The sequence below is a fragment of the Spinacia oleracea genome, chromosome 4 (genome assembly GCF_020520425.1).
Source record: "Spinacia oleracea cultivar Varoflay chromosome 4, BTI_SOV_V1, whole genome shotgun sequence".
NCBI classification, from domain to species: Eukaryota; Viridiplantae; Streptophyta; class Magnoliopsida; order Caryophyllales; family Amaranthaceae; genus Spinacia; species Spinacia oleracea.
The window spans coordinates 8,168,236-8,175,969 of NC_079490.1; positions in this window are offsets into that span (position 1 = coordinate 8,168,236).

A 7,734-nucleotide genomic window follows, 5' to 3' on the forward strand; every position below is an offset into this window, starting at 1 on the left:
TTATTCAGCAAACTAAGGCCCAAGTCTAGATATATGTTTCATTGTGATTTATTCAAATGAGACACAAGGGTATTGTTTCTACCACGAATTTTGAGAACATAATGTTTGTTTGCTCGAAATAATGTCCTTTTGGAGATTTGTTTCCAAAATGACAAGTGGGAGAAAATAGACCTCGAAAGTCTTCGAGGCGAACAACAAACATAAACGGACATTCCGGAGGCTTTTCGAAGTGCTTCAGAAAAACCAAACTTATTCTTTAAGGACTTTAGAAGTGGCTTTAAAGAATAGACATCTCTTAGAAGACTTTACAAGTGCTTCAAGGAGAACAGAATATTCAAAGGACTTTCAAGTGGCTATTGATATTCTATTGTTTGATGTTCTATACCCAAGTAGGCATAGAATTCAAGTCACTGAAACTATGAGATTCTTCTATTAGATAGTGAAGAAACATAGAGATCAGGTCAATGAAACTATGAGATTCTTCTATTAAATAGTGAAGAAACCTACAACTTGCAGTCAAACTATTATCATATAGATTAATGAGTTTGTGACTTGTAAGAAAGCTATGACGAAATATAGATTCCCTAAAATGGTTAGAGGCCATATATAGACTATATGTTTAATTGGTTAAAGGCCATAAAACATACTCAATGTTTTGATGACAAAATTGAAATTTTGTTGATTTGCAAGAATAGTTTCACACCTATTGGTTGCAAGTTTGTTTTAAGGATAAAAACCATCAAACATGGAATTGTGTTCACACACAAAGCTAGATTAGTTGCTAAAGGTTACAAGCAAATTCATGGTGTGAATTGTGTTGAAACCTCATGCATAATCGTAATGCTCAAGTCTATAATTCAAGCAATGATTGCATATTGGTACATATAGCAATTGGATGACAAAACGTATTCCTCAATCAAATGTTGGAATAAACTATGTACATGGTATGTCATAGGATTTGTGGATCCAAATAAATGCTTGAAAGAGAAAGCTAGCTTATAAAATCTAAGTACAGATTTAAGCAAGCAATTGGGAATTGGAACTGTATTTTAAGTGAAGCTAATAAGCATTTTAGTTTCATAAAATATACATGATTCTTATAGATATATAAGAAGTTTAGTGGGAGTACTTAAAACTTAATTGGTCCTATGTGTATTACACACATATCTCTCTATTGTGAAATAACATTCAAATGCTAATGACTTAGATTTGAAATTATTCATCAATTATGGACCATGGCGAAACTTAGTACATACTGGGTATTAAGATCTGGTTACAAAGATCTTATAATATTGTTTTAGATTAAGTAATGGAATTTACTAAATCAAACACGAAAGACTCCATTGGAGATATTCGACCCATATGAATAAATCTAAGTAAAGGATGTTTGAACTATGTATAAGCATTTACTAAGTTAAACATCAAAGGATCTAAATAAGATTCTTAACCTATATTATATGTCAAAAGAATTTAGCTGAATTTAGTATCTACTGAAACTAGATAAGCTAAAGTTACATGAATAGAATTCAATTGGGAATTATTCTGCAAAAGAATTTATCATGTATGATATAATATGAGGATCGCCAAAAACGTATCGTATGACTTTAGCCATGACGAACATATACCAATCTCTATTGATCTAAGTAAAGATCAACTAGATTGAGATCAAGAATACTTATGGTACTTGAAAAGGTACATAGGAATAGTTCTTGATTCAAGGAAATAAAGATATGCTAAATATTGATGCTACACGCATAAACACTGGCAAAGGATCAAGCAAGACCCTTTGGAGTAACCATTGATAAGGACGAGCTATAGAGCATCGTGTTTTGAAATGGCAACATGGATTGGAGACCATGAGTTGTTGCGTGGGAAATTAAAATAATAATTTCTATGTTCTAAGATATAGTTGGAGAGTCTTCCACATATCTATGAACTGCTTGGATAGGTAAATCCAAACAAAGCATCACTAGCAACCTATACAGTTGAAGTAAAAGTGATTATTGCCTAAGAAGCAATAAAACAGGGTTGTTTAAAGTTCTTCACTGAACTTGGGTAGATCACCTATCTGTTGGCTTGATGGTTCTTCATTGAAAAATGCGTAGAACCACTCTTGAAGCAAGAAAAACGTCTGCTAACTTGATGGTTCTTCATTGCAAAGTGAGTAAAACCACCATCGAAGTAAGAAAGACTAGATCACATAATAAACAAACTCGAAAAGATCTTATCATCATATCTCGAAGAACATTCGATGAAAAGGATATTAAGATTGGCAAAGCATGATAACTAAACCTATGCAACAAGTGAGAAGCAACACTCACGTTGTAGCACTGGAAATCAAGCATAGCTTTGAATTCCATGAATTGTTTTAGAAGATGGGTTTGAGGCCCATGGTTATAAAACATTGGGGTTGAACATTTATCATATATGAAATGTATTTTCATATTCCATTTAATCTTGGTTTAGTATTAAATGATGAGTCCCTTCAAATTTGACGATATATTCAAGATAGACTGTCAGGACCAGTCCTGTGACTAAGAAATGTCTATCAAGTGAACTTGAATGTCAAAGGTTGAAAATGGTCCCGAGTCGGAGTTATCTATAAAATTGGACGCATAGAAAACGTTAGACGATTAGAATGCAAGATGACTAGTAGTTCTGTTTCTTGAACTATGTGGACATGGCAATGTCATAATCATTTGCATAGATACTTACTTTGGGAAGACTAGTATCGGACAAGACCTATGAAACTTTACTGTAAGAGATGAAAACCTGTCATAAGTAAATTTCATTAAAATTATTAGACACTAAATCCTCAATACCTGAGTGATTTGAGATTACTTGTTTGAGAACTGGTTGCTTTGACGTTGACCAACCGTCGCACCGTAAAAGGAGGCTATAAAGGCAACGCTCAGGTAATCACCTATCAAACGAAGTCTAATCTCAAGATCGCAAGATTGGGATTGTCCTCCCATAAATCGGGATGAGATGCTTAAAAGTTGTACAAGGCCACTCGGAGAGCTAGAAACTGTGAAATGCATGGCCGTGCTCGGATGAATCATAGGCTATGATTATCTGTTTATTTGATCAGTTGAACTCTGAAACCGAGGAACACCTCTGGACATAATAAGGATGACAACTCTTACCTTATGTTCAAGAGCAAGCATCGAGCGACAAAGGAATTAGGAAATGCACACTTGTCCCTAAGGACAAGTGGGAGACTGAGGGAAATAATGCCCTTGGTCCAAGTATGCATTCTATGTTAAGTCTAATAAATGCGGTTCAGTATTAATTAACAAGTTAATAATTCAGTGAGATCAAGTGAGCTGAATGCCTAGCTAGAGGCCGCTTCAGTTCAAGTGGAATTAATGATATTAATCCACAGCTTACTCTTGACTGAACCCATAGGGTCACACAAATAGTACGTAAACGGATCAAGTATTTAATGGCATTAAATACTCCATCTATGGATATTCGGAATCGACGGATCTTGGTTTCGGTGGGAGCTGAGATCGTCACAGGCAAGAAATGAATACTCCGGAAACGATGATATTGCCGGAAACGGAAATATGGATCGTATCGGAAATATAAATATTATCCAAGTCGTAGATGTTGCCGGAAACGGAAACATGGTACGTATCGGAAAATATTATTGGAAATGGAAATATTACCAGAATCGGAAATATTGCCGGAAACGGAAATATTGTCAGAATCGGAAATATTGCCGGAAACGGAAATATTGTCAGAAACGGAAATATTGTCAGAATCGGAAATATTATCGGAATCGGAAAATAATTCCGGAAACGGAAATATTAAATATTTGTTCGAAACGGAAATTGATTCCGGAATCGGAAATATTAAATATTGTTCGTATCGGAAATGAATTCCGAAACCGGGAATTTAATCGGAAGCGTATCGTACGAATAAGCATCGGACGAGGCCTGCCGGACGAGGGCCCAGCTCGAAGCCAGGCCATCGCCCAGCAAGCCAAACGCGCGCCACAAGCCCAGCCAAGGCAGCGCCCAGGCCTACCGCAAGGCAGGCCCAGCGCGCGCCAAGGCCACGGCTGCGTGGGCTGCTGCTCGCACGCACGCGCATGGGCGGCCCATCGAGGCTGCCGTGTGTGTGTGTGTGTGAGTTTGTGTTCATGCACGATTCCTGAAACGTGCAGAGTTCGGTTAATGATTAAATTCCTAATTCTATTTGATAAATTAATTAAATAAGAGTTTTATTATAATTCTAATTTAATTAATTCGTATCCTAATAGGATTCCAATTCTCTTTCCATACCCCTATAAATATGTGGCCTGGGTTCACAATTTATAACGAGTTTTAAAGTATTCAAAGTGAGTTTTTGAGAGAAAAATTCAGTCACACATCTTGCTCAAAAGTGCCGAAAATTCTAGTACCTTAAGGGCGATTCTAGTTGGTCAATCTTAAGGCGGATCCGGACGTGCTGTGGACTATCTACGGAGGGACGACACTTGGAGTCCTAAAGACTTGTTCTTGTTCGGTTCGGGCGCAGCTAGGGAGGGCACGCAACAAAGAGTATGCATCTAAATTATGCTATATGATTATGTGTAAATAATATGTATTCCTGGGTTAATGGTTGTTTCCGCATGATTTATGTAATATCATATGTATCATAACCTAACACATGTATCTTCTTGTACTCTAAACCAAAGGGACACATGAGCTTCTTGGCATAATAGTTCGACCTAGGAAGTTCATTGCCAGCCGGTAACATATCACTTAGCGCCACCAACAACTCAGTGAAACTAATGTCAGTCCATCCTCCGCTTGTCTTGATATTGTAGAGTGTGCACACAGCGGAAAGCTTGCTATACTTTGTACAACCAGGATACAGTGGCGTTTCAGCCGCCTTAGACAAGCACTCAAAAACACGATCGCGAACCTCATCCTCGACCTCGTGTAACATGTCCTCCACACGATCATTATCATCATCAATACTATTTTCAACCTCATCGTCATCCTCAAAACAATCGGATTCCTCTTCCACATAGATAGCTTCTTCTTGTTCATGCACAACATTCTTACTAGAATTACCTACGTACACTCCACTCTCACCATGATAAACCCACACATGGTAATTAGGTCTAAAACCACGCATAAATACATGATCTCTAATCACCAAAACATTATTGACCGTGTTCACATTCTCACAATCGGAACAAGGACAAAAAAACTCTTTGACCCCCGTACTAGCTTGATGTTGCAAAGCACTCATACAGAACTCCGAAACCCCATGCATGAAATCCTTTGTGTCACGTCTACCATACATCCAACTACGATCCATCTCTGGGAACTTCTAAACAAACCAAAACCCCCGTTTAATTGGCATAGAAAAACAAAAACTCTACCACTTTAGCATATGCATACAGAAGTTGATTTATCGAATGAATGCATGCTTCCAAAGGTCCTTATCACTCCAACCTAACCCATCCTTGAACGTCTAACCCCACTAGTGAATGCATGTCAACTATTCAATTCTAAGGAAAATCCGGCAACATTTCCCTACTGTTCACCAAGTACACGATGTAGGTAAGTTATTACCTACATATGTACCCAGAGAACAAAATAGGGAAACGACGAGCCAGTATATTCCTTAGAATCAAAAAAAAGACATACATTCACTTCCTAAGTGAGATTAGACGTCCAAGAACAGTCCCAAACCGGGGACTATTCAAGACTTACTCCTAACGAGTAAGTCTTGAACGGGTATCTAGGCATATGATGATGATGCATTTACTTCTAGCCAATAATGTAAACAGTAAACATATATGCATAAATGCTCGATAATAAAGTGTAAAGGGAGGAAAACTCACCTAAAAAACAATCGACAATTGAATTTTCTACTGAAAAGGGTGGGGAAGCGTCTAGCCTGCACATAGGAGCAAAAAGCTATTAGATTACAAAAAAGTGAATTGTGTTCTTGATAATAAAAAGATTTTAGGCCGCATACAGATGAGATCAACAAATTAAAAACAAGGAATTGTGTTCTTGATAATAAAAACATTTTAGGCCTTATTTTCATAACTCATTTGTTTTCTTCGTTTTTATAAAATTTTAAAGTTTAATTAGTTTAATTAGTTTAGTTTTTAGTTTTCATTATTTATTTATAATTATATTTGTACTTCTATTTGTATTTCTAATTATTTATTTATTTATTTATTATTATTATTATTATTATTATTATTATTATTATTATTATTATTATTATTATTGTTGTTATTGTTATTATTATTATTATTATTATTATTATTATCATTATTAATAATGTTATTATCATTAATGTTATTATTATTATTGTTATTATTTGTTATTATATCAACGTTATTGATGTCTATGCCACGATGCATATGCTCTACCTCCCTCCCACCACCTCCCACCACCACTAAACCATCTCAAGCCACCACCTCCCCCACCACTGAACCGACTGTGCATCTGCCTCACTCGTCCCACTCGTCTCCCTGCATCATCCAACCCCCTCCAACAACCACCGAATCACGACGACCAACTCAACCTCCTCAAGCGCAACCTCCTCCATTTTCGCACAAACCAAGCAAAACAGAGAAAATAAGGGAGTAATTTAACTAAATTATGCAATTACACCATACCTAGGAACATCAACCACCGAAAATGGAGAGAATTGCGTGGTGAGTGAAGAGAATTGCGTGTCTCGTCGCCGGAAAAGAAGGAACAGGAGTCGTAACTGCCGGAATTACTGCGAAGAAGAACACCTCACTGCCGGAACAGGGGCTGCGGCGAAGAAGAAGACCTTACTGGGCCGGAATCTGCGAAGAGGAGGGGCTGCGAATTGAACACATGACTGCTGGAATCTGGAGCCGCGAAGAAGAAAGGTAAATGCGCCGGTTGGAGGTGAAGAAGAACGGAAACACGGTGGTGTTGGTGGTGATGGTGGGCGGTGATGGAGAGAAGAAGAAGGAGAAGAGAGTATGAAGTACGTACGGTTTAGCTCTACGTGACTGCTGCAGGATGGAAATGAAATGTTAGGGTTAAAAGTTGCGCTTGTTTCAGTTGGAGGGAAAATGATTTTCATTTAATTTTTTTTTTTTTTTAACCATCAAAAGTTGCTCTTGTTATTTAAGGGCAACCTTTGATGGGCATCCTATAAGCATTTTTCCTCTAGTGCATCCAGCTAGGTTCGGTACGTAAATTGCATACTGTGGGGGTGGCAAATCGATGCTCCTTTCTTGGTGAACCTCCACGTGGACTGAATTGTTTAGGTCGATGAGCGTTGAGCTTGCGAGTTTTGACAGTGCGTCAGCTTGCGTATTTTTTCCTCGGGGAATGAGGATGACTTCAAAGGATCTTAACTTTGACGTTAAGGATTTGATTTTTGCTAGGTAAGCTGTCACGCTGGGCCACTTGGCCTCATACTCCCCTCGGATCTGGTTGGCTACAAGCTGGGAATCAGTTTTGAGACAAACATGTTCGGCCTCCAGAGATAAGCAAAGCTCTATCCCCGCGATCGCGACCTCATATTCGGCCTCGTTGTTAGTTTCTTTGAAGCCGAACTTCAATGCATACTCTATGCTTTTCCCTGTTGGGGGGATTAATACAACTCCTGCTCCCGAGCTGTTTACTGTGGAAGATCCGTTAGTGAAGACCTCCCAAGTGCTTTTTGTATCATCCAACATCTCTTGGTATGAGCACTCAGCCAAGAAGTCTGCGAGTGCCTGTGCCTTGATGG